The sequence below is a fragment of the Vulpes vulpes genome, chromosome 16 (assembly GCF_048418805.1).
Source record: "Vulpes vulpes isolate BD-2025 chromosome 16, VulVul3, whole genome shotgun sequence".
In the NCBI taxonomy this organism is placed as follows: domain Eukaryota; kingdom Metazoa; phylum Chordata; class Mammalia; order Carnivora; family Canidae; genus Vulpes; species Vulpes vulpes.
The window spans coordinates 31,112,419-31,139,292 of record NC_132795.1 but is presented as its reverse complement, the minus strand read 5'-3'; positions in this window follow the sequence as shown (position 1 = coordinate 31,139,292).

Here is a 26,874-nt window from a genome sequence, read left to right as displayed (position 1 = left end):
TTAGGGTTAGGGTTAGGGTTACGGTACTGGTTAGGATTAGGATTAGGGTTAGGGTTAGGGTTAGGTTACGGTTTAGGGTTTGTGTTAGGTTACGGGTTAGGGTACGGGTTAGGGTTAGGGTGAGGGTATGGGTTAATTTAGGGTTAGGGTTAGGGTTAGGGTTAGGATACGTGTTAGGGTTAGGGTTAGGGTAAGGGTTAGGGTACAGGTTAGGGTTAGGGTTAGGGTTATGGTACTGGTTAGTGTTAGGGTTAGGGTTAGGGTTAGGGTACAGGTTAGGGTAGGGTTAGTGTTAGGGTACGGGTTAGTGTTAGGGTTAGAGTTAGGTACGTGTTAGGGTTAGGGTTAGGGTACGTGTTACGGTACGGGATAGGATTAGGGTACGGGTTAGGGTTAAGGTTAGGTTTAGAGTTCGGGTTAGAGTACGGGTTACGGTTTGGGTTAGGGTTAGTTTTAGCGTACTGGTTAGGAATAGGTTTAGGTTTAGGGTACGGATTAGGATTAGGGTTAGGGTACACATTAGGAGTAGGGTACGGGTTAGGGTTAGGGTACTTGTTAGGGTTAGGGTACGGGTTAGGGTTAGGGTACGGGTTAGGTTTAGGGTGAGTGTTCGGGTTAGCAGTAAGGTTAAGGTTAGGGTTAGCTTATGGAGTAGGTTAGGGCTGGGTACGGGTGAGGGTATGGGTTAGGTTACAGGTTAGGGTTAGGGTACGGTTACGGGTTAGTGTTAGGGTTAGGTTACGGGTTAGGGTTAGGGTTAGGTTTAGGGTTAGGGTAGTGGTTAGGGTTAGGGTTAGTGTAAGGATTAGGGTTAGGGTACGGGTAGGGTTAGGGTTAGGGTACGGGTTAGGGTACAGTTTAGGGTTAAGGTTAGGATTACGGTTAGGGTACTGGTTAGTGTTAGGGTATGGTACAGTTTAGGTTTAGAGTAGGGTTAGGGTTAGGGGACGGGTTAGGGTTAGGGGACGGGTTAGGGTGAGGGTGAGTGTACGGGTTAGGGTTAGTGTTAGGGTTAGGGTTCGGGTTCGGTTACGGGTTAGTGTTAGGGCTGGGTACTGTTTAGGGTACGGGTTAGGGTATGGGTTACGGTACAGGTTAGGGATAGGGTTAGGGTTAGGGTTAGGTAACGGGTTAGGGTTAGGATTAGGGTAAGTGTTACTGTACGGGTTACGGTAATGGTTAGGGTTAGGGTTAAGTTTAGGGTACGAGTTAGGGTTAGGATTAGGGTTAGGGTTGGGGAACGGGTTAGGATTAGGTTTAGGGTAAGGGTTAGGGTTAGGGCTCTGGTTAGGGTAAGGCTTAGGGTTAGGGTTAGGGTATAGGTTAAGGTTAGGTTTAAGGTGAGGGTTAGGTTTTGGATATGGGTTATGGTTATGGTAAGGGTTAGGGTTATGGTACGGGTTACGGTGAGGGTACGGGTTAGGGTTAGGGTACGGCTTATGGTAAGGGTGAGGGTATGGGTTAGGTTTAGTGTTAGGGTTAGGGGTAGGGTACTGGTTAGGGTTAGGGTTAGGGTTAGGGTTAGGGTACAACTTAGGGTTTAGTTTAGGGTTAGGGTTAGGGTACAGCTCTGGGTTAGGTTTAGGGTTAGTGTTAGGGTTAGGATACGGGTTAGGGTTAGGGTTAGGGTTAGGGTAGTGTGCAGGTTTAGGTTTAGGGTACGGGTACGGGTTAGGGTTTGGGTTAGGGTCAGTGTACGGGTTAGGGTTAGGGTTAGGTTTAGGGTACTGATTATGGTTAGTTTTAGGTTTAGGGTAGGTGTTAGGGTTAGGGTTAGGGTTAGGGTACAGTTTAGGGATAGGGTACGGGTTAGGGTTAGGGTTAGGGTACCACTTAGGTTTACGGTTTCGGTACGGGTTAGGGTTAGTGTTAGGGTACTGGTTAGGTTTAGGTTTCGGGTACGGATTAGGGTTAGGAATAGAGTTCGGATTAGAGTTAGGGTAGTGGTTAGGGTTAGGGTTAGGAATAGGGTTAAGTTAGAGGTTAGGGTTAGGTTTAGGGTTAGGGTTAGGGTTAGGATACTGGTTAGGATTAGGGTTAGGTTTAGGGTACCGTTAAAGGTTAGGGTACGGGTTAGGTTTAGGGTGAGTGTACGGGTCAGTAGGGTTAGGGTTAGGGTTAAGTTAGGGTAAGGTTGAGGGTTAGGGTTAGGGTTAGGTTTAGGGTACTGGTTTGGTTTATGGTTAGCGCAAATGTACGCGTTAGGGTTAGGGTTAGCGTATGGGTTAGGGTTAGGGTTAGGGTACTGGTTACGGTTAGGTTTAGGGTTAGGGTAGGGAGTAGCGTACGGTTTAAGGTTAGGGTTAGGATTAGTGTACTGGTTAGGGTTAGGGTTAGCGTTAGGGTATGGGTAAGGTTTAGAGTTAGGGTTATGGTTAGGGTACATGTTAGGGTACGGTTTAGAGTTAGGGTTAGGGTTAGGGTAGGGGTTTGGTTACGGATAGGTTTAGGGTACGGGTTAGGGTAAAGGTTAGGGTTAGGATTAGGGTTAGGGTTAGCATTAGGGTACGGGTTAGGGTTACAGTTAGGGTACAGGTTAGGGTACGGGTTAGGGTTAGTGTTAGGGTAAGGGTTACGGTACGGGTTAGCAATAGGGTTAGGGTTAGGTTTAGGTTTAGAATACAGTTTAGGGTTAGGGTAAGGGTTAGGGTACGGGGTAGGGTTAAGGTTAGGGTTAGGTTTAGGGTACTGGTTATGGTTAGGGTTAGGGTACGGGTAAGGGTTAGAGTAAGGGTTAGTGTTAGGGTACGGGTTAGGGTACAGGTTAGGGTACCTGTTAGGATTAGGTACGAGTTAAGTTTAGGGTTAGGGTTAGGGTACTGGTAGGGTTAGGGATAGGGAACGGGTTAGGGTTAGACTAAGGGTTAGGTTTTGGGTACGGGCTAGTGTTATGGCACGGGTTAGGGTTAGGGTTAGGGGACGGGTTACGGTATGGGTTAGGGTTAGGTTTAGCGTACTGGTTAGGGTTAGGGTTAGGGTTATGGTACGGGTTAGCGTTAGCATTATGGTTTGGGTACGGGTAAGGATTAGGTTTAGGCTTAGGTTTAGGGTACTGGGTAGGGTTAGGGTTAGGGTTAGGGTACAGGTTAGGGTTAGGTTTAGTGTTATGTTTAGGGTTAGGATACGGGTTAGGTTTAGGGTTAGGGTACGGGTTAGTGTTAGGGTTAAGGTTAGGGTACTGGTTAGGTTTAGGGCTGGGGTTAGGGTACGGGCTAGGGTTAGGGTTAGGGTTAGGGTTAGGGTACGGGTTAGGGTTAGGGTTAGGTTACAGGTTAGGTTACGGGTTAGGGTACGGGTTAGAGTTAGGTTACGATTTAGGGTTACGTTTAGGGTTAGGGTTAGGGTACTGGTTTCATTTAGGGTTAGGGTAAGGGTATGCATTAGGGTTAGGGTTAGGGTTAGGGTATGGGTTAGGGTTAGGGTTAGGGTAGGGTACTGGATAGGGTTAGGGTTAGCGAATGGGTTAGGGTGAGTGTAAGTGTTAGGGGTAGGGTAGAGTTAGAGTTAGGGTACGGCTCGGGTATGGGTGAGGGTACGGGTTAGCAGTAGAGTTAGTGTTAGGGTTAGGGTACGGGTTAGGGTTAGGGTACGGTTAGGGTAAGGGTTAGGGTTATGGTTAGGGTCCTGGTTAGGGTTAGGGTTAGGGTTTGGGTATGGGTGAGGGTTAGGGTTAGGGTTAGGGTACGGGTTAGGGTTAATGTTAGGGTGAGGGTTAGGGTACTGGTTTTGTTTAGGGTTAGGGTAAGGGTACGCGTTAGGGTTAGGGTTAGGGTACGGGTTAGGGTTAGGGTTTGGGGTAGGGTTAGGTTATTGGTTAGGGTTAGGGTTAGTGTTAGGGTTAGGGTAGGAGTTATGATTAGGGTTAGGTTTAGGGTACGGGTTAGGTTTAAGGTTAGGTTCAGGGTTAGGGTTAGGGTTGGCGTTATGGTAGGGCTTACGGTTACGGTTAGGGTACGGGTTAGGGAACGGGTTAGGGTTAGTGTTAGGGTTAGTGTTAGGGTACGGGATAGCAATAGGGTTAGGGTTAGGTTTAGTGTATGGGTTAGGGTTAGGCTTAGGTTACGAGTAGGGTTTAGGGTTAGGGTAAGGGTCGGTTTAGGGTAAGGGTTAGGGTTAGGGTTAGGGTTAAGGTTAGAGTTTGGGTTAGGGGTCGGGTTAGGGTTAAGTTTAGTGTGAGGGTTAGGTTACTGGTTAGGGTTGGGCTCAGGATACGGGTTAGGGTTAGAAAAGGGTAAGGGTTAGGGTACAGGTTAGGTTTAGAGTGAGTGTACGGGTTAGCAGTAGGGTTAAGGTTAGGGTTCGGTTACGGGGTAGGTTTAGGGCTGGGTACGGGTGAGGGTACGGTTTACGGTACGCGTTACCATTAGGGTACTGTTTAGGGTTAGGTTTAGGGGTAGGTGACGGGTTAGGGTTAGGTTTAGGGTTAGGGTTTGTGTCCGGGATAGGGTAGGGTTAGGGTAAGGGTTAGGGTACTGGTTAAGTGTAGGATTGGGGTACGTGTTAGGGTTGGTGTAAGGGTTAGGGTTAGGGTATGGGTTAGGGTTAGGGTACGGTTAGGGTAAGGGTGTGGTTACGGGTAGGGTTAGTGTTAGGGTTAGGGTACTGGTTAGGATTAGGGTTGAGTACGGGTTAGGGTTAGTGTTAGGGTTCGGTTACAGGTTAGGGTTAGGGTTAGGGTACGGGTTACGGTAATGGTTAAGCTTAGGGTTACAGTTAGGTTACGGGATAGGCTTAGGATTAGGGTTAGGGTTAGGGTACTCGTTAGGTTTAGGGTTACGGTACGGGTTAGGGTTAGGGTACTGGTTAGGGTTAGGGTTTGGGTTAGGGTATGGATTAGGGTTAGGAATAGGGTTAGGGTTAGGGTTAGGGTACTGGTTAGGGTTAGGGTAGAGGTTAGGGTTAGGTATAGGGTTAGGGTTAGGTTTAGGATACTGGTTTGGTTTAGGGATAGGGTTAGGGTACGGGTTAGGGTTAGGGTACGGTTAGCTTTCGGGTGAGTGTACGGGTTAGCAGTAGGGTGAGGGTTAGGGTTAGGTTAGGGTTAGGGTTAGGGTAGAGGTTAGGGTTAGGTTTAGGGTACTGGATTGGTTTAGGGTTAGGGTAAGCGTACGCATTAGGGTTAGGGTTAGTGTACGGGTTAGGGTTAGGGTTAGGGTACTGGGTACGGTAAGGTTTAGGGTTAGGGTAGGGATTAGCGTACGGTTTAGGGTTAGGGTTAGGGTATGGGTGAAGGTTATGGTTAGGGTGAGGGTTATGGTACGGATTAGGGTTAGGGTTACGGTTAGGCTTAGGGTACTGGTTTGGTTTAGGGTTAGGTTAAGGGTACATATTAGGGTTAAGGTTAGCGTTAGTGTATGGATGAGGGTTACGGTTTGGGTGAAGGTTAGGGTACGGGTTAGGGTAACAGGGTATGGGTTAGGGTACGTTTTAGGGTTAGGGTTAGGGTTAGGGTTAGGGTACGGGTTAGCAATAGGGTTAGGGTTAGGTTTAGGTTTAGTGTCCGGGTTAGGGTTAGGTTTAGGTTTGATTTACGGGTTAGGGTTAAGGTTAGGGTTAGGGAGCTATTTAGGGTTAGGGTTAGGATACGGGTAAGGGTTAGGGTTAGGTTACTGGTTAGGGTTAGGGTTCGGGAAAGGTTTAGGGTGAGTTTACGGGTTAGGGATAGGGTTAGGGTTAGGGTTAGGGTACTCGTTAGGGTTAGGGTTAGGGTACAGGTAAGCGTTAGGGTTAGAGTTACGTGACGGGTGAGGGTTAGGGTTAGGGTTAGGGTTAGGGTTAGGGTACGGGTAAGGGTTAGGGTTAGGGTTCGGTTACGGTTCAGGGTTAGGGTTATGGGTACGGGATACGGTAATGGTTAAGGTTAGGGTTAGGGTTAGGTGACGGGTTAGGGTTAGGGTTAGGGTACGTGTTACGGTACTGGTTAGGGTTAGGGTTGGGGTACTGGTTAAGGTTAGGGTTAGGGTAGAGGTTAGGGGTAGGTCTAGGGTTAGGGTTAGGGTTAGGATACTGGTTAGGGTACGGGTTAGGATTAGGGTACGGGTTAGGTTTAGGGTACGGGTTAGGTTTAGGGTCAGTGTACGGGTTAGCAGTAGGGTTAGGGTTAGTGGTAGGTGATGGGGTAGGGTGAGGGCTGCGTACGGGTTAGGGTTAGGGTTAGGGTACGGGATAGGGTTAGGGTACGGGGTAGGGTTAGGTTTAGGGTTAGGTTACGGGTTAGGGTTTGGGTTAGGGTTAAGTTTAGGTTTAGGGTACGGGTTAGGGTTAGGGTACTGTTTAGGGTTAGTTATAGGGTACGGGTTAGGGTTAGTGTAAGGGTTAGGGTTAGGGTACGTGTTTGGGTTAGTGTACGATTAGGGTAAGGGTGAGGGTACGGGTTAGGTTTAGGGTTAGGGTTAGGTTTAGGCTACTGGTTAGGGTTAGGGTTTGGGTTAGGGTTAGGGTTAGGGTTAGGGTACGGGTGAGGTTTAGGGTTTGGTTAGGATTAGGGTACGCGTTAGGTTTACGGTTAGGTTACGGGTTAGGTATAGGGTTAGGGTACGGGTTAGGTTTAGGGTTAGGGTACGGGTTAGGGTTAGGGTACTGGTTAGGATTAGGGTTAAGGTTAGGGTACGGAATAGGGTTAGGATTAGGGTTAGGGTTAGCTTATGGGTACTGGTTAGGGATAGGGTTAGGTTAGAGGTTAGTGTTAGGTTTTGGGTACGGGTGAGGGTTAAGGTTACGGTTAGGGTTAGGTGTAGGTTTAGCGTTAGAGTACGGGTTAGGGTTACGGTCAGGGTACCGGTTAGGGTACGGGTTAGCGTTAATGTAAGGGTTAGGGTTAGGGTCCGGGTTAGCAATAGGGATAGGGTTAGGGTTAGGTTTAGTGTACGGGTTAGGTTTAGGGTACGGGTTAGCGTTAGGGTTAGGTTAAGGGTACGGGTTAGGGTTAGGGTACGGGAACAGGTTAGGGTTAAGGTTAGGGTTAGGGTACAGTTTAGGGTTAGGGTTCGGGTTAGGGTTAGGTTAGACGTTATTGTTAGGATTAGGGTTAGGCTTAGGGTTAGGGTTAGGATAATGGTTAGGGTTATGGTTAGTGTTAGGGTACGGGTTAGGTTTAGGGTTAGGGTACTGGTTAGGGTTAGGGTTAGCTACGGGTTAGGGTTAGGTTTAGCATTAGGTTTAGGGTCGGGTGAGGGTTAAGGTTATGGTTAGGGGTAGGGTTAGGTTTAGCGTTAGGGTATGGGTAAGGGTTACGGTTAGGGTACAGGTTAGGGTACAGGTTAGGGTTAATGTTAGGGTTAGGGTTATGGTACGGGTTAGCAATAGGGATAGGGTTAGGGTTAGGTTTAGTGTACGGGTAAGGGTTAGGGTACGGGTTAGGGTTAGAGTTAAGTTAAGGGTATGGGTTAGGGTCAGGGTTAGGGTACAGGTTAGGGTTAAGGTTAAGGTTATGGTTAGGGTACTGGTTAGGGTTAGGGATACGGTACGGGTTAGGTTCAGAGTAAGGGTTAGGTTTAGTGTACGGGTTAGGGTGAGGGTACGGGTGAGGGTTAGAGTTAGGGTTAGGGTTAGGGTATGGGTTAGGTTTAGAGTTAAGTTACGGTAAAGGTTAGGGTTAGGGTACGTGTAACGGTAAGGGTTAAGGTCAGGGTTAGGGTTTGGGTACGGATTAGGTTTAGGATTAGGGTTAGGTTTAGGGTTAGGGTAGTGTTTAGGTTTAGGGTTATGGTTAAGATTAGGGTACAGGTTACCGTTAGGTTTAGGGTTAGGGTTAGGTTTAGGATACTGGTTAGGGTTAGGTTTAGAGTTAGGGTACGGGTTAGGGTTCGGGATAGGATTAGGGTACTGGTTAGGGTTAGGGTTAGGGTTAGGTTACGGTTTAGGGTTAGGATTAGGGTTAGGATTAGGGTACGGGTGAGGTTTGAGTTTATGGTTAGGGTTACGGTTAGGCTTAGCGTTAGGGTATGGGTTAGGGTTACGGTTAGGGTACAGGTTAGGGTACGGGTTAGGGTTAATGTTAGGGTTAGGGTTAGGGTACGGGTTAGCAATAGGGTTAGGATTAGGTTTAGTGTACGGGTTAGGGTTAGGGTACGGGTTAAGGTTAGGGTTAGGTTAAGGGTCCGGGTTAGGGTTAGGGTTAGGTTGAGGGTACGGGTTAGGGTTAAGGTTAAGGTAAGGGTTAGGGTACTGGTTAGGGTTAGGGTTAGGATAAGGGTTAGGGTTAGAATAAGGGTCAGGGTTAGGGTACGGGTTAGGGTTAGGGTACGTCTTCGGGAAAGGGTGAGGGTACGGGTTAGCAGTAGGGTTAGGGTTAGTGTTAGGGTATGGGTTAGGGTGAGGGTGAGTGTATGTGTTGTGGGTAGGGTAGGGTCAGGTTTAGGTTACGGGTTAGGGTTAGGGCTAGGTACCGGTTAGGGTACGGGTTAGGGTACGGGTTAGGGTTACGGTACGGGTTAGGTTTAGGGTTAGGTTTAGTGTACGGGTAAGGGTCAGGGTACGGGTTAGGGTTAGGGTACGGGTTAGGGTTAGAGTTAGGGTTAGTGTTAGGGAACGGGTTAGCAATAGGGTTAGGGCTAGGGTTAGTTTTATTGTACGGGTTATGGTTTGGGTTAGAGTACAGGTTAGGGTTAGGGTAAGGGTACGGGTTAGGTTTAGGGTTATGTTTAGAGTCAGGGTACCGGTTAAGGTTAAGGTTAGGGTTAGGGTTCGGGTACTAGGTAGGGTTAGGGTTAGGGTACCGGTGAGGGTTAGAGTAAGGTTTAGGGTTAGGGTACGGGTTAGGGTTAGGGTATGGGTTAGGGTGAGGGTGAGTATACGGGTTAGGGGTAGGGTTAGGGTTAGGGTTAGGTTACGGGTTAGGTTTAGGGCTGGGTACGGGTTAGAGTATGGGTTAGGGTACGGGTTAGGGTTACGGTACGGGTTAGAGTACCGGTTAGGGTTAGTTTATGGGTTAGGGTTAGGGTTAAGTTGAGGGTACGGGATAGGTTCAGTGTTATGGTTAGGGTACTGGTGAGGGTTAGGTTGAGGGTACGGGTTAGGGTTAGTGTAAGAGTTAGGGTTAGGGTTAGGGTACTGGTTAGGGTTAAGGTTAGGTTTAGGGTACAGGTGAGGGTTAGGGTTGGGGTTAATGTTATGGTACGGGTTAGGGTTAGGTTTAAGTTTAGGTTACGGTTTAGGGTTAGGGTTAGGTTATGGGTTACGGTACTGGGCAAGGTTAAGGTTAAGGTTAGGTTACGGGTTAGGGTTAGGGTTCGGGTACGGGTTACGGTGAGAATAAGGCTTAGGGTTAGGGTACGCCTTAGGTTTTGGGTACAGGTTAGGGTACGGTTTAGGTTTAGGGTTAGGGTTAGTGTACTGTTTAGGGTTAGGATTAGGGATAGGGTACGGGTGAGGGTTAGTGTTAGGGTTAGGGTTAGGGTAGGGGTGAGGGATAGGGTTAGTCTTAGGGTTAGGGTACGGGTTAGGGTTAGGGTTAGGGTACTGGTAAGGGTTAGTGTTAGGGTTAGGGTACAGGTTAGTGTTAGGTTTAGGGTTAGGGTGAGGGTTAGGAAATGCGTTAGTGTTAGTGTTAGGGTTAGGGTTAGGGTACTGGTTAGGGTTAAGGTTAGGGTTAGGGTACGGGTTAGGGTTAGGGTACGGGTTAGGGTTAGGTTTAGGTTATGGGTTAGTGTTAGGGTTATGGTACGGTTTAGGGTTAGGGTAGGGTTAGGGTGAGGGATAGGGTGAGGGTTAGGGTGAGGGTTATGGTACTGGTTTGGTTTAGGGTCAGGGTTAGGGTACGGGATAGTTTTAGGGTTAGAGTTAGGGTTAGGGTTAGGGTACGTGTTAGAGTTATGGTTAGAGTTAGGGTACTGGTTATTGTTTGGTTTAGGGTTAGGGTATGGGTACGAGTTAGGGTTAGGGTTAGGGTACTGGTTAGGATTAGTGTTAGGGTTTGGGTACAGGTTATGGTTAGTGTTATGGTTAGGGTACGGGTTACGGTTAGGGTTAGGTTACGGGTTAGGTTTAGGGTTAGGGTTAGGGTAGGCATTTGAGTTAGGGTTAGGATTAATTTTAGGGTACGGGTTAGGTTTAAGGTTAGGTTCAGTGTTAGGTTTAGGGTTAGCGTGAACGTTAGGGTACGGGTTAGGGTTATGGTTAGAGTACGGTTTAGGGTACGGGTTAGGGTTAGTGTTAGGGTTAGGGTTAGGATACGGGGTAGCAATAGGGTTAGGGTTAGTTTTAGGTTTAGTGTACGGGTTAGGGTTAGGGTTACGGTTAGGGTTAGGTTTAGGGTTAGGTTTAGGTTAAGGTACTGGTTTTGTTTAGGGTTAGGTTAAGGGTACGCGTTAGGGTTAGGGTTAGGGTACGGGTTAGGTTTAGGGTTAGGGTACTGGTTAGAGTTAGGTATAGGGTTATGATAGGGGTTGTGGTTAGGGTTAGGGTTAGTTTTATGGTATGGGTTAGGATAAGGTTAGGTTTAGGGTTAGGGTTAGGGTTAGCGTTAGGGTTACGGTTAGGGTTAGGGTTAGGGTTAGGTTTCGGGATAGGGTCAGGGTTAGGGTTAGGGTACAGTTTAGGATTAGTGTAGGGTTAGAGTTAGGGTACTCTTTCATTTAGGGTTAGGGTTAGGGTAGGGTAAGGTTTAGGGTTAGGTTTAGGGTTAGGGTCAGGGTACGGGTTAGGGTACGGGTTAGGGTTAGGGTTAGTGTGCGGATTAGGATTATGTTTAAGGTAAGGGTACGCGTTTGGGTTAGGGTTAGGGTTAAGGTACTGGTTAGGATGGGGGTTAGGTTTAGGGTTAGGGTACGGGTTAGGGTTAGGGTTAAGGTTAGGTTTAGGGTTAGGGTAGTGGTTAGGGTTAGGGTTAGGTTTAGCGTTAGGGTGCGGGTTAGGGTTATGGTTAGGGTACGAGTTAGGGTTAATGTTAGGGTTAGGGTTAGGGTACGGTTTAGCAATTGGGTTAGGGTTAGTGTTAGGTTTAGTGTACGGGTTATGGTTAGGGTTAGGGTATGGGTTAGGGTTAGGGTAAGGATACGGGTTAGGGATAGGGTGAGGGTTAGGGTACAGTTTAGGTTTAAGGGGTAGGGTTATAGTACTGTTTAGGGTTAGTGTTAGGGTTCGGGTTAGGGTCCTGGTTAGGGTTAGTGTAAGGTTTAGGGTTAGGGTACGGGTTCGCAATATGGTTAGGGTTAGTGTGAGTGAATGGGTTAGGGGTTGGGTTAGGGTAATGTTTAGGTTATGGGTAAGGGTTAGGGCTGGGTACGGTTTAGGGTACATGTTAGGGTATGGGTTAGGGTTAGGGTACAGGTTAGGTTTAGTGTTAAGTTTAGGGTACGGACTAGGGTTAGGGTTAGGGTTAGGGTACGGGTTATTGTTAGGGTTAGGGTAGGGTACTGGTTAGGGTTAGGGTTAGGGTACGGGTTACGTTTAGTGTAAGGGTTAGGGTTAGGGTACAGGTTAGGGTTAGGTTACAGCTTCAGGTAAGGGTGAGGGAATGGGTTAGCAGTAGGGTTAGGTTTAGGGTATGGGTTAGGGTTAAGTTTATGTTTAGGGTTAGGGTTAGTGTTTGGGTACGGGTTAGGATTACGGTTAGGGTACAGGTTAGGGTACGGGTTAGGGTTAGTGTTAGGGTTAGGGTTAGGTTACGGGTTATCAATACGTTTAGTGTTAGGTTTAGGTTTAGTGTATGGGTAAGGGTTAGTGATAGGGTTAGGGTACGGGTTAGGGTTAATGTTAGGTTTAGGTTTATGTTACTGGTTAGGGTTAGGGTTAGGGTATGGGTAAGGGTTAGAGTAAGGGTTAGTGTTAGGGTACGGGTTAGGGTTAGGGTACGGGTTAGGGTTAGGGTGAGTGTTCGGGTTAGGTGTTCGGTTAGGGTTAGGGATAGGTTACGGGTTAGGGTTCAGGCTGGGTATGGGTTAGGGTACGGGTTAGGGCACGGGTTAGGACTAGGGTACGAGTTAGGTTTAGGGTAAGGGTACGGTTTAGGGTTAGGGTTAGGGTACTGGTAGGGTTAGGGATAGGGAAAGGTTTAGGGTTAGAGTAAGGGTTAGGGTTAGGGTGCGGGCTAGGGTGATGGCACGGGTTAGGGTTAAAATGAGTGTACGGGTTAGGGGTAGGTTTAGGGTTAGGGTTAGGTTACGGGTTAGTGTTATGGCTGGGTATGTGTTAGGGTACGGGTTAGGGTTCGGGTTAGGGTTAGGGTACGGGTTAGGTTTAATGTTAGGTTTAGGGTACTGGTTAGGGTTATGGTTAGGGTTAGGGTTAGGGTTAGGGTACGGGTTAGTGTTAGTGTTAGGGTTAGGGTACTGGTTAGGGTTAGGATTAAGGTATGGGTTAGGGTTAGTGTCAGGGTTAGGGTTAGAGTACGGGTTAGGGTTAGGGTACGGCTTCGGGTAAGAGTGAGGTTACGGGTTAGGTTTAGTGTTAGTGTTAGTGTTAGGGTACGGGTTAGGGTCAGGGTTAGGGTACGGGTTAGGTTACGGGTTAGAGTTGTGTTTAGGGTTAGGGTACTGGATAGGGTTAGGGTTAGGGTTAGGATGAGGGTATGGGTGAGGGTTAGGGTTAGGGTTAGGTTACAATTCAGGGTTAGGGTTAGGGTATGGGTTAGGGTTAGATTTAGGGTTGGTGTACGGGTTAGGATTAGGGTTACGGTTAGGGTGAGGGTACTGGTTAGGGTTAGGTTTAGGCCTAGGGTTAGAGTACAGGTAAGGGTTAGGTTTAGGGTTAGGTTTAGGGTTAGGCTACGGGTTAGGGTTAAGGTTAGGGATAAGGTACGGTTTAGGGTTAGGGTTAGGGTTAAGGTATGGGTTAGGGTTGGGGTTAGGGTTAGGGTTAGGGTAAGGTTACTGGTTAGGTTTAGGGTTAGGGTTAGGGTTCGAGTTAGGGTTAGGGTTGGGCTTAGGGTATGGGTTAAGGTTAGGGTTAGGGTACTGGTTAGATTTAATGTTAGGGTTAGGGTACGAGTTAGGGTTAGGGTTAGGTTTAGGGTTAGGGTACGGGTTAGGGTTAGGGTTATGGTACGGGTTAGTGTTAGGGTTAGGTTATGGTTCGTGTTAGGGTTAGGGTTAGGGTACGGCTTAGGGTTAAGGTTAGGGTTAGGGTTAGGGTACTGGTTAGGGATAGGGTTAGGGTACGGGTTAGGGTTAGTTTACGGGTTAGGTTTAGTGTGAGTGTGTGGGTTAGCAGTAGGGTTAGGGTTAAGTTTATGTTACGGGGTAGAGGTAGGGCTGGGTACGGGTTATGGAACGGGTTAGGGTACGGGATAGGGCTGGGTTAGGGTTAGGTTATGGGTTAGGGTTAGGGTTAGGCTTAGGGTTAGGGTATGGGTTAGGGTACGATATGGGTTAGGGTTAAGGTTAGGGTTACGGTTAGGGATAGGGTACAGTTTAGGGTTAGGGTTAGGGTTAAGGTATGGGTTAGGGTTGGGGTTAGGGTTAGGGTTAGGGTAAGGTTACTGGTTAGGTTTAGGGTTAGGGTTAGGGTTCGAGTTAGGGTTAGGGTTGGGCTTAGGGTATGGGTTAAGGTTAGGGTTAGGGTACTGGTTAGGTTTAATGTTAGGGTTAGGGTACGAGTTAGGGTTAGGGTTAGGTTTAGGGTTAGGGTACGGGTTAGGGTTAGGGTTATGGTACGGGTTAGTGTTAGGGTTAGGTTATGGTTCGTGTTAGGGTTAGGGTTAGGGTACGGCTTAGGGTTAAGGTTAGGGTTAGGGTTAGGGTACTGGTTAGGGATAGGGTTAGGGTACGGGTTAGGGTTAGTTTACGGGTTAGGTTTAGTGTGAGTGTGTGGGTTAGCAGTAGGGTTAGGGTTAGGTTTATGTTACGGGGTAGAGGTAGGGCTGGGTACGGGTTATGGAACGGGTTAGGGTACGGGATAGGGCTGGGTTAGGGTTAGGTTATGGGTTAGGGTTAGGGTTAGGCTTAGGGTTAGGGTATGGGTTAGGGTACGATATGGGTTAGGGTTAAGGTTAGGGTTACGGTTAGGGATAGGGTACGGTTTAGGGTTAGGGTTAGAGTTAGGGTACTGCTTAGGTTAGAGTTAGGGTTAGGGTGAGGGTTAGGGTACTGGTTTGGTTTAGGATTAGGGTTAGGTTACGGGTTAGGTTTAGGGTTAGGGTTAGGGTTAGGTTTATGGTATGGGTTAGTGTTAGGGTTAAGGTTAGATTTAGGGTTAGGGTAGGGTTAGGTTTCCTGTTAGGGTTAGGGTTAGAGTTAAGGATAGTGTTAGGGTTAGGGATAGGATTAGGGTTAGGGTAGGGTTAGGGTACGGGTTAGGGTTAGGGTTAGAGTACGGGTTACGGAATGGTTTAGGGTTAGGGTTAGGGTACGGGTTAGGGTTAGGTTTAGGGTTAGGTTTAGGGTTAGGGTACGGGTGAGGGTTTAGTTTAGGTTTAGGGTTAGGGTACTGGTTAGGGTTAGGGTGAGGGTACGGGTTAGGGTTAGAGGAAGGGTTAGGGTTAGGGTATATGTAACGGTTAGGGTACGGGTTATGGTTAGGGTGAGTGTATGGGTTAGGGGTAGGGTTAGGGTTATGGTTAGGTTACGGGTTAGGGTTAGGGCTGGCTACGGGTTAGGGCACGATTTAGGGTTGGGTTAGGGTTAGAGTACGGGTTAGGTTTAGGGGTAGGGTTAGGGTCCTGGTTAGGGTTATGGTACGGGTTAGGGTTAGGGTTAGGGTTAGGGTTAGGGTACGGGTAAGGGTACGGGTTAGGGTAAGTGTTAGGGTTAGGGTTAGGGCTGGGTACGGGTTAGCATAAGAGTATGGGATAGGGTTAGGTTTAGGGTTAGGGCTAGGGTACGGGTTAGTGTTCGGGTTATGATTATGTTCACGTTTAGGTTTAGGGTTAGGGTTAGGTTTAGTGTTAGAGTACGAATTAGGGTTAGGGTTAGGGTTAGGGTTATGTTTAGGGTACGGGTTAAGGTTAAGGTTAGATAGGCTTAGGATTAGCATTAGGGTACGGGTTAGGGTTTCTGTTAGGGTATTTGTTAGGGTTAGAGTTAGGGCTGGGTACAGGTTAAGGTTAGGTTTAGGGTTAGTGTTAGGATCAGGATACGGGTTAGGATTAGGGTTCGGGTAAGGGAACGGGTACGGGTTAGGGTTAGGGTTAGGGTACAGGTTAGGGTTAGGCATAGGGTTAGGGTACTGGTTAGGGTTACAGTTAGGGTACGGGTTAGGGTACGGATTAGGGTTAGTGTTAGGGTTAGGGTTAGGGTACGGTTTAGCAATAGGGTTAGGGTTAGGGTTAGGTTTTGGGTACGGGTAAGGGCTGGGTTAGGGTACGGGTTAGGGTTAGGGTTAGAGTAAGGGTAAGTTTTAAGGTTAGGTTTAGGGTGAGGGTTCAGTTTCAGGTTATGGTTAAGGTTTCGGGTTAGGGTACTGGTTAGGGGAAGGGTTAGGGTATGGCTTAGTGTTAGAGCACGGGTTAGGGTTAGGTTACGGTTTATGGTTAGGGTTAGGGTTAGGGTACAGTTTAGGGTTAGGCTTAGTGTACGGTTTAGGGTTAGGGTTAGGGTTAGGGTACGGGTTAGGGTACGGGTTAAGGTTAGTGTTAGGGTACGGCTTACGGTTAGATTAAGGGTTAGGGTTAGTGTAAGGGTTAGGGATAGGGTACGGGTTAGGGTTACGGTGAGTGTAGGGGTTAGGGGTATGGTCAGGGTTAGGGTTAGTTTACGGGTTTGGGTTACGGCTGAGTCCTGGTTAGGGGTACGATGTAGGGTCCGGATTAGGGTTAGGGTACGGGTTAGGTTTAGGGTTAGGGATAGGGTACGGGTTAGGGTTAGGGTACGGGTTAGGGTTAGGGTAAGGGTCCGGTTAGGTTTAGGGTTAGGATTAGGGTTAGGGATAGGGTACTGGTTAGGGTTAGGGTTAGGGTTAGGGTTAGGGTCCGGATGAGGGTTAGGGTTAGGGTACGGGTTAGGGTTAGGGTTAGGGTTATGTTACGGTTTAGGGTTAGGGTTAGGGTACGGGTTACGGTACAGCTTAGAGTTAGGGATAGGGGACGGGATAGGGGACGGGTTAGGTTTAGGGATAGTCTTAGAGTACTGGTTAGGGTTAGGGTTAGGGTTGGGGTTAGGGTTAGGGTTAGGGGTTAGGGTTAGGGTTAGGGTTAGGGTAAGGTTACGCATTAGGGTTAAGGTTAGGGTACGGGTTAGGTTTAGGGTTAGGGTTAGGGTACGGGTGAGGGTTAGGGTTAGGGTTAGGTTACGGGTTAGGGTTAGGGTTAGGGTAAGGGTTAAGGCACTGGTTAGAATTAGGTTTAGGGGTAGATTACAGGTTAGGTTTAGGGTTAGGGTACGGGTTACAGTACAGGTTAGGGTTAGGTTTAGTGTACTGGTTAGGTTTAGGGTTAGGGTTAGGGTATGGGTTAGGGTTAGAGTAAGTGTTAGGGTAAGGTTTTGGGTTAGGGTTAGGGTACGGGTTAGGGTTAGGGTGAATGTACGGGTGAGGGTTAGAGTTAGGGTTAGGTTACGGGTTAGTGTTAGGGCTGGGTATGGGTTAGGGCACAAGTTTGGGTACGGGTTAGGTTAGGGTACTGGTTAGGGTTATGGTTAGGGTTAGGGTACGGGTTAGGGTACGGGTTAGGGTTAGGGTTAGGGGGAGGGTACTGGTTAGGGTTAGTGTACGGTTAGGGTTAGTGTCAGTGTTAGGTTAGGTTACGGGTTAGGGTGAAGGTACGGCTTCGGGTAAGGATGAGGTTACGGGTTAGGTTTAGCGTTAGGGTAAGGGTTAGGTTACGGGTTACGGTATGGGTTAGGGTTAGTTTTAGGGATAGGTTTAGGTTTAGGGTACGGATTAGGGTTAGGATTAGGGTTAGGGTACGGGTTAGGATTAGGATTAGGGTTAGGGTTAGTGTTAGGGTACTGGTTGGGGTTAGGCTTAGGACTTGGGTTAGGGTACATGCTAGGGTTAGGTTTAGGGTTAGGGTTAGGGTTCGGGTTAGGGCTAAAGGTTAGGGTTAGGGTTAGGTTACTGGTTAGGTTTAGGGTTATGTTACGGCTAAGGTTCGAGTAAGGTTTAGGGTTAGGGTACGGATTAGGGTTAGGGTACATGTTAGTGTTACAGTGTGTGTACGGGTTAGGGTTAGGGTCAGGGTTAGGGTACTGTTTAGAGTTAAGGTTAGGGTTAGGGTAGGGGTTAGGGTTTTGTTAGGGTTAGGTTTCGGTTATGGTTTAGGGTTAAGGTTAGGGTTAGGGTTAGGGTTAGATTTAGGATTAGGGTACGGGTTAGGGTTAAAGTTAGGTTACGGGTTATGGTACGGGTTAGTGTTAGTGTTAGGGTTAGAGTTAGGGTTAGGGTATGGTTTAGCAATAGGGTTAGTGTTAGGGTTAGGTTTAGGGTACGGCTTAGGGTTAGGGTTTGGGACGGGTTAGGGTAAGGTTTAGGGTAAGGGTAAGGGTAAGGGTTAGGGTTAGGTTTAGGGTTAGGGTTCAGGTTAGGGTTAAGGTTAAGGTTAGGTTTAGGGTACTGGTTAGGGTTAGGGTTACGGTACGGGTTAGGGTTCGATTAAGGGTTAGGTTTAGGGTACAGGTTAGGGTTAGGGTACAGGTTAGGGTTAGGGTGTGTGTACGGGTTAGGGTTAGGGTTAGGGTACGGGTTAGCAATAGAGTTTGGGTTAGGGTTAGGTTTAGTGTACGGGTTAGGGTTCGGGTCAGGGTACGGGTTAGGTTTAGGGTTAGGGTAAGGGTACGGGATAGGGTTAGAGTACGGGTTAGGGTACGGGTTAGGGTTAAGTTTAGGGTTAGGGTTAGGGTACTGGTTAGGTTTAGGGTTAGGTTACGGGTTATGGTTAAGGTACGGGTTATGTTTAGGGTGAGTGTATGGGTTAGGGGTTGGGTTAGGTTTAGGGTTAGGTTATGGGTTAGGGTTAGGACTGGGTACGGGTTAGGGTACGTTTTAGGGTACGGGTTAGGGTTAGGGTACGGGTTAGCTTTAGGGTTAGGTTTAGGGTACTGGTTAAGGTTAGGGTACGGGTTAGGTTTACGGTTTGGGTACGGGGTAGGGTTAGGGTTAGGGTACAGGTTAGGGTACTGTTTAGGGTAAGGGTTAGGGTTAGGGTTAGGGAAGTGCTGGGTACGTGTTACCGTTAGGGTTCGGGATAGGGTTTAGGTTTAGGGTTAGGGCTAGGGTACGGGTTAGTGTTCGTGTTATGGTTAGGTTTAGGTTTAGGTTAGCGTTAGGTTTAGTGTTAGAGTACGAATTAGGGTTAGGGTTAGTGTTAGGGTTAGGGTACTGCTTAGGTTTAGGGTTAGGGTTCGGGTACGGGTTAAGGTTAGGTTTCGGGAAAGGGTTAGGTTTAGGGTATGGGTTAGCGTTAGGGTTAGGGTTAGGTTAATTGTTAGGGTTAGGGTTAGGGTACGGTTTAGGGTGAGGGTTAGGTTACGGGTTAGGGTACGGGATAGGGTTAGGTTGCAGGTACGGGTTAGGGTACAGGTTAGGGTTAGGGTTAGGGTTAGGTTTAGGATACGGGTTAGGGTTAGGGTTATGGTTAGTTTAGGGTAAGGGTTAGGATACGGGTTAGGTTTAGGGTTAGGTTACAGTTTAGGGTTAGGGTTTGGGTTAGGGTTAGGGTATGCGTTAGGGTTAGGGTAAGGGTTAGTGTACAGTTTAGGGTGAGGGTTAGGTTTAGGGTCCAGGTTAGGGTTAGGGTTAGTTTACGGGTTAGGGTTAGTGGTAGGTTTATGTTACTGGTTAGGGTTAAGGTTAGGGTTAGTGTTAAGGTACACATTAGGGTAGGGTTATTGTTATGTTACGGGTTCGGGTTAGGGTTAGGGTTAGGATTAGGGTTAGGTACTTGTTAGGGTTAGGGTTAGGGTACGGGATAGGGTTAGGTTTAGGGTAGCGTACGGGTTAGGGTAGGGTTAGGCTTAGGGTTAGGGTACGGGTTAGGGTTAGGGTTAGGGTACGGGTTAGGGTTAGGTTACGGGCTAGGGTTAGGGTTAGGGTTAGGGTGAGGGTTCCGATTACGGTTAGGTTTAGGGTTAGGGTTAGGGTACTGGTTGGGTTTAGGTTAGGGGAAGAGTACGTGTTAGGGTTAGGGTTAGGGTATGGGTTAGGGTATGGGTTAGGGTTAGGGTTAGGTTTAGTTTTAGGGTACTGGTTAGGGTTAGTGTTAGGGTTAGGGTAGGGGTTAGGGTTAGGGTTAGGGTTACGTTTAGGGTACAGGTTAGGGTTCAGGTTAGGTTTAGGGTTAGGGTTAGCATTAGGGTACGGGTTAGGATTACGGTTAGGGTACGCATTAGGGTACTGGTTAGGTTTAGGGTTAGGGTTAGGGTACGGGTTAGGAATAGTGTTAGGGTTAGGCTTAGGTTAGGTGTACGGGTTAGGGTTAGTGTTAGGGTACGGGTTCGTTAGGGTTAAGTTTAGGGAAAGGGTCGGGTTACGTTAGGGTTAGGTTAGGGTTCAGGTACGCGACAGGGTTAAGTTTAGGGTTAGGGTTAGGAACTGGTTAGGGTTAGGGTTACAGTACCGGTTACGGTTTGAAAAGGGATAGGGTTAGGGTACTGGTTAGGGTTAGGGTTAGGGTTAGTGTACGGGTGAGGGTTAGCAGTAGGGTTAAGGTTAGGGTTAGGGTTGGGTTACGGTTTAGGGTTAGGTTTAGGGTAAGGGTTACAGTACTGGTCAGGGTTAGGTTTAGGGTTATGTACGGGTTAGGGTTAGAGTTAGTTTACGGGTTATGGTACTGGTTAGGGTTAGATTTAGGGTACTGGTTAGGTTAGGGTTAGTGTTAGGGTTAGGGTTAGGGTATGGGTTCGGGTTAGAGTTAGGGTTAGGTTACTGGTTAGGGTAAGAGTTAGGGTTAGGGTACGGGTTAGGGTTAGGGTTATGGTTAGGGTACGGGTTAGGGGTAGGGTTAGGTTACGGGTTAGAGTTAGGGTTAGGGTACGGTTTAGGGTTAGGGTTAGCGTTAGGGTTAGGGTACTGGTTTCATTTAGGGTTAGGGTTAGGGTACGGGTTAGGTTTAGGGTTAGGGTATGGGTTAGGTTTAGGGTACGGGTTACGGTCCGGGTTAGGTTTAGTGTTAGTGAATGGCGTAGGGTACAGGTTAGGGTTAGGGATAGGGTATGGGTAAGGGTTTGGGTTAGGGTAATGGTACGCGTTAGGGTTAGGTTAGGGCATGGGTTAGGGTACGGTTTAGGGTTAGGGTTAGGGTACGGGTTAGGGTTAGGGTTAGGTTTAGGTTACGGTTGAGGGTTAGGGTTAGGGTAAGTGTTACGGTACTGGTTAGAGTTTGTTTTAGGGTTAGTTTACGGGTTAGGTTTAGGCTTAGTGTACGGGTTACCGTCGGGTTAGGGTTAGGTTGAGGGTACTGGTTAGGATTAGGGTTAGGGTCAGGATATGGGTTAGGGTTAGAGTAAGGGTTAGGGTTAGGTTACGGGTTAGGGTTAGGGTATGGGTTAGGGTTAGGGTGAATGTACGGGTTAGGTTTAGGGTAGGGTTATGGTTAGGTTACAGGTTAGTGTTCAGGCTGGGTATGGGTTAGGGTACGGGTTAGGACACGGGTTAGGGTTAGGGTACGGGTTAGGTTTACGGTTTGGTTTAGGGTACTGTTTAAGTTAGGGATAGGGTTAGGGTATGGGTTAGGGTTAGGTTTAGGCTTAGGTTTAGGGTTAGACTACTGCATAGAGTTAGGGTTAGGGTATGGGTTAGGGTACGTGTAAGGGTTAGGGTTAGGTTTAGGGTACAGCTTCGGGTAAGGATGAGGTTACGTGTTAGGTTTATCATTAGAGATAGGGTTAGGGTACTGCTTAGGGTTAGGGTTAGTGTATGGGTTACGGTACGGGTTAGGGATAGTTTTAAGTAACTGGTTAGGAATAGGTTTAGTGTTAGGGTAACGATTAGGGTTAGGTTTAGGTTTAGAGTACGGGTTAGAATTAGGGTTAGGGTTAGGGTGAGGGTACTGGTTAGGGTTAGGGTTAGGGTTCGGGTTAGGGTACAGGTTAGGGTTAGGTTTAGGGTTAGGGTTAGGGTACGGGTTAGGGTTAGGTTTAGGGTAAGGTACTGATTAGGGTTAGGGTTAGGGTTAGGGTATGGTTTAGCAATAGGGTTAGTGTTAGGGTTAGGTTTAGGGTACGGCTTAGGGTTAGGGTTTGGGGACGGGTTAGAGTAAGGTTTAGGGTAAGGGTAAGGGTAAGGGTTAGGGTTAGGTTTAGGGTTAGGGTTCAGGTTAGGGTTAAGGTTAAGGTTAGGTTTAGGGTACTGGTTAGGGTTAGGGTTACGGTACGGGTTAGGGTTCGATTAAGGGTTAGGTTTAGGGTACGGGTTAGAGTTAGGGTACGGGATAGGGTTAGGATGAGTGTATGGGTTAGGGGTAGGGTTAGGGTTAGGGTTAGGTTACGGGTTAGGGTTAGGTCTGGGTACTGGTTAGGGTACGATTTAGGGAATGGGTTAGTGTTAGGGTACGGGTTAGGTATAGGGGTAGGCTTAGGGCAAGGTTTAGGGTTAGGGTAAGTGTTAGGGTTAGGGTTAGGGTACATGTTAGGTTTAGGGTGAGGGTTAGGGTTAGGGTACGGTTTAGCGTAAGTGTTAGGGTTAGGGTTAGGGCTGGGTACGGGGTAGCGTTAGGGTACGGGATAGGGTTATGTTTAGGGTTAGGGCTAGGGTACGGGTTCGTGTTCAGGTTATGGTTAGGTTTTGGTTTAGGGTTAGGTTTAGGTTTAAGGTTAGAGTACGAGTTAGGGTTAGTGTTAGGGTTAGGGTACTGTTTAGGGTTAGGGTTAGGATTAGGGTACGGGTTAGGGTTAGGGTTCAGGATAGGGTTAGGGTTAGGGTACGGGTTAGCGTTAGCGTTAGGGTTAGGTTACAGGTTAGGGTTAGGGTTAGGGTACGGGAGAGGGTTAGGTTTAGGGTTGGTGTTAGGGATAGGGTACGGGTTAGCGTTAGGCTTAGGTTTAAGGTTAGGATACGGGTTGAGGTTAAGATTAGGGTTAAGGTGTGGGTAGGTTTAAGTTTAGGGTGAGCGTTCTGGTAGGGTTAGGGTTAGTGTTAGGGTACAGGTTACGGTAGGTTTAGTGTTAGGGTATGGTTTAGGTATAGGGTTAGGGTTAGGGTTAGGTACGTGTTAGGGTTAGGGTTAGGGTTAGGGTACGGGTTAGGGTTAGTGTTAGGGTTAGGGTAAGGGTACGGGTTAGCAATGGAGTTAGGTTTAGGGTTAGGTTTAGTGTACGGGTTAGGGTTAGGGTTAGGGTTACGGTTAGGGTTAGTGTACCGGAGAGTGTTAGGGTTAGGGTTAGGGTACAGGTTAGGGTTTGGGTTAGTGTTAGGGTATGGATTAGGGTAGGGATTAGGGTTAGGGTTAGGGTATGTGTTAGGGTTAGTGTTAGGGTTAGGGTTAGGGTACTGGTTAGGGTTAGGGTTAGGGATAGGGTTAGGGTTAGGGTTAGGGCTGGACACGGTTTAGGGTTAGGGTACAGGTTTGGGTTAGGTTTAGGGTTAGGTTTAGGGTACGTGTTAGTGTTTGGGCTAAGGTTAGGTTTAGGTTTAGGGTTAGGGTTAGGTTTAGGGTTAGGATACAGGTTATTGTACGGGTTAGGGTACGGATTAGTGTATGGATTAGGGTTAGGGTTAGGGTACGGGTAAGGTTTTTGGTCGGGTTAGGGTTAGGGTACTGGTTAGTGTTAGGGTTAGGGTACATGTTAGGGTTAGTGTTAGGTTACGGATTAGGGTTAGGGTTAGGGTTAGGGTTACGGTACGGTTTAGTTTTAGGTTTAGGGTTAGGGTACGGGTTAGGGAAAGGGTTAGGGAACGGGTTAGTGTTAGGGTTAGTGCACGGCTTAGGGTACGAGTCAGGTTTAGGGTTAGGGTACGGATGTGGGTTAGGGTTAGGGTAAGGGTACGGTTTAGGGTTAGGGTTAGGGTACGGGTTAGGGTTAGGGTTAAGGTAAGGTAAGGTAACAGGTACGGGTTAGGTTTCGGGTTAGGATTAGTGTTAGGTTTATGTTTAGGGTACGGCTTAGCAATAGGGTTAGGGTTAGGGTTAGGATTAGGGTTAGGGTTAACCTTAGGGTTAGGGTATGGGTTAGGGTTAGTGTTAAGTTAAGGGTACGCTTAGGGTTAGGGTTAGGGTTAGGGTACGGGATAGGTTTAAGGTTAGGGTTAGGGTTAGGATCTTGTTTAGGGTTAGGGTTAGGGTACGGGTTATGGTTAGAATAAGGGTTAGGTTTACGGTACAGGTTAGGATTAGGGGACGGGTTACGGTTAGGTTTAGCGTTAGGGTTAGGTTAAGGGTACGAGTTATGGTACGGTTTAGGGTTAGGGTTAGGTTACGGGTTAGGGTAGGGGTTAGGGAACAGATTAGGGTTAGGGTTGGGGTTAAGTTACGGTTTAGGGTATGGTACGGGTTAGCGTACTGTTTAGGGTTAGGTTGAGGGTACGTGTTGGGTTTAGGGTTAGGGTAAGGGTTAGGGTATGGGTTAGGTTTAGTGTTAGGGTTAGGGTTAGGGTACTGGTTAGGGTTTGGTTTAGGGTTAGGGGTAGGACATGGGTTAGGTTTAGGGTACTGATTATGGTTAGGTTACGGGTTAGGGTTAAGGTTAGGGTTAGGGTTAGGGAACGGGTTAGGGTTAGGGTAAAGGTTAGTGTTCGGGTCCGGGTTAGGGTTAGGGTTAGGGTACGGGTTAGTGTTAGTGTTAGGTTACGGATTAGAGTTAGGGTTAGGGTTAGGGTTAGGGTACGGTTTAGAGTTAGGGTTAGGGTTAGGGTACGGGTTAGGGTTAGGGTTAGGGTACGGTTAAGTGTTAGGGTTTGGATTAGGGTACGGGTTAGGGTTAGGCTTAGGGTTAGGGTATTGGTTAGGGTTAGGGTTAGGGTTCGGTTTAGGATACGGGTTAGGATTAGGGTTAGGAAAAAAAAAAACAAAAACAAAAACAAAAAAAAGGATTAGGGTTAGGGTTATTGTTAGGTTACGGGTTAGGTTTAGGTTTAGGGTTAGGTTGAGGGTTAGGGTACGGATTAGGTTTAGTGTTAGGGTTAGCGTGAGGGTACTGATTTGGTTTAGAGTTACGGTTAGGGTACGGGTTAGGTTTACAGTTAGGGTTAGTGTTAGGATTGGGTTTAGGGTACGGGATCGCAAAAGGGTTAGGGTTAGGGTTAGGTTTAGGGTACAGGTTAGGGTTAGGGTTAGGGTATGGGTTAGGGTTAGGGTTAAGGTAAGGGTATGGGTTAGGGTTCGGGTTAGCGTTAGGGTACGGGTTAGGGTTAAGATTAGGCTTAGGGTTAGGGTACTGTTTAGGGTGAGGGATAGGGTTAGGGTTAGGTTACGGGTTAGGGTTAGGTTTAGGGTACTGGTTAGGGTTAGGGTTAGGGTACGGGTTAGGGTTAGTGTAAGGGTTAGTGTTAGGGTTAGGTTGAGGGTACGGGTTAGGGTTAGGGTTACGTTACGGATTAGGTTTAGGTTTAGGGTTAGGGTTAGGTTTAGGGTTAGGGATAGGGTTAGGGTACGGGTTAGGGTTAGGGTTAGGGTATTTTTTAGGGTGAGGTTTAGGGTAGGGTTAGGGTTAGGGTACGGGTTAGGGTACGGTTTAGGGTTAGGTTATGGTACTGGTTAGGTTATGGTACTGGTTAGGTTTAATATTTAGGGTAGGGTTAGGGTTAGCCTTAGGATACGGGTAAGGGTTACGGTTAGGGTACGGGTTAGGGTACGGTTTAGGGTTAGGTTTAGGGTACGCGTTATGGTTAGGTTTAGGGTTAGGGTTAGGGTACTGGTTAGGGTTAGGTTTATGGTACATGTTAGGGGTAGATTCAGGGTTAGGGTTAGGGTACTGGTTACGGTGAGGGTACGGGTTAGGGTTAGGGTTGGGTTATGGGTTAGGGTTAGGGTTGGGGTTAGGGATAGGGTACGGTTTAGGATTAGGGTAGGGTTAGGGTTAGGGTACTCTTTCGTTTAGGATTGGGGTTAGGGTACGGGTAAGGTTTAGGGTTAGGGTTAGGGTTAGTGTGCGCCTTAGGGTACAGGTTAGGGTTAGTGTTAGGGTGCAGATTAGGATTAGGGTTAGGGTAAGGGTACGCGTTAGGTTTAGGGTTAGGGTTAGGGTACTGCTTAGGGTTAGGGTTAGGGTTAGGGTACGGGTTAGGGTTAGGGTTAGCGTTAGGGTTAGGGTTAGGGTTAGGGTTAGGGTAGTGGTTAGTGTTAGGGTTAGGGTTAGGTTTGATGTTAGGGTATGGGTTAGGTTTACGGTTAGGGAACGGGTTAGGGTTATGGTTAGGGTACTGCTTAGGTTTAGGGTTAGGTTTAGGGTATGAGTTAGGGTTAGTGTTAGGGTTAGGGTTAGGATTAGGGTACGGGTTAAGGTTATGGTTATGGTACTGGTTAGGTTTAATATTAGGGTTAGGGTACGAGTTAGGGTTAGGGTTAGTTTTAGGGTTAGGGTACGGGTTAAGGTTAGGGTTAGGTTAGGGTTTAGGGTTAGGGTTAGGGTTAGGGTTAGGTTACGGTTTAGGGTTAGGTTTATGGTAAGGGTTAGGGTACTGGTTTGGTTTAGGGTTAGGGTTAGGGTAGGGGTTAGAGTTAGGTTTAGGATTAAGTTTAGGGTACGGGTTAGGTTTAAGTTTAGTTTCAGGTTTAGGGTTAGGGTTAGGGTGAGCATTAGAGTTTCGGGTTAGGGTTACGGTTAGAGTACGGGTTAGGCTACGGTTTAGGGTAAGTGTTAGGGTTAGGGTTAGGATACGGGTTAGCAATAGGGTTAGGGTTAGGTTTAGGTTTATTGTACAGGTTAGGGTTAGGGTTAGGGTACATGTGAGGGTTAGTGTTAGGGTTAGGGTATGGGTTAGGGTTAAGTTTAGGGTTAGGTTTAGGGTACTGGTTAGGGTTAGGATTAGGGTTACTGTACGGGTTAGGGTAGAGTAAGGGTTAGGTTTTGGTACTGGTTTGGATTAGGGTACAGGTTAGGTTTAGGGTGAGTGTTCGGGTTAACAGTAGGGTTAAGGTTAGGGTTAGGTTATGGGGTAGGGTTCGGGCTGGGTACGGGTAAGGGTATGGGTTAGGTTATGGGTTAGGGTTAGGATACAGGTACGGGTTAGTGTTAGGGTTAGGTTACGGGTTAGGGTTAGGGTTAGGTTTAGGATTAGGTTTAGGGTTATGGTACTGGTTAGGGTTAGGGTTAGGTTTAGTGTCCGGGTTAGGGTTAGGGTTAGGATTAGGGTTAGGGTACCGTTGAGGGTACCGTTTAGGGTTAGGGTACGGGTTAGTGTTAGGGTTAGGGTTAGGTTACGGGTTAGGGTTATGGTTCGGGTTAGGGTTCCGGTACGGTTTAGGGTTAGGGTTAGGGTTTAAGTATTGGTTATGTTTAGCGTTAGCGTACGGTTTAGGGTTCGTGTAAGGGTTAGGGTTAGGGTACGGATTAGGGTTAGTGTAAGGGGACGGCTTAGGGTTAGGCTGAGGGTACGGGTTAGGTTGAGGGTTAGGGTTAGTTTTAGGATACGGTTTACGGTATGGGTTAGGGTTAGGTTTAGGGTACTGGTTAGGGTTAGGGTTAGGGTATGGATTAGGGTTAGGTTTAGGGTTAGGTTATGGGTTAGGCTTTGTGTTAGGGTTAGGGTTGGCATTAGGGTACAGGTTAGGGTTAGGTTTAGGGTTAGGCTTAGGGTTAGGTTTAGGGTTAGGGTACGGGTTAGGGTAAGGGTTAGCATTAGGGTACTGGTTAGAGTTAGGGTATGGGTTAGGGTACGGTTTATGGTTACGGTTAGAGGTAGGGTTAGGGTTAGGGACAGGTTTGGGTTAGGGTTAGGTTATGGGTTAGTGTTGGTGTTAGGGTTAGGGTTAGAGTTAGTGTACGGGTTAGGCTTAGGGTTAAGGGTAGGGTTAGGGTACTGGTTTGGTTTAGGGTTAGTGTTAAGGTTAGGGTTATGGTTAGGGTTAGGGTACGGGATAGGGTTAGGGTTAGAGTTAGGGTACTGGTTAGGGATAGAGTTAGGGTTAGG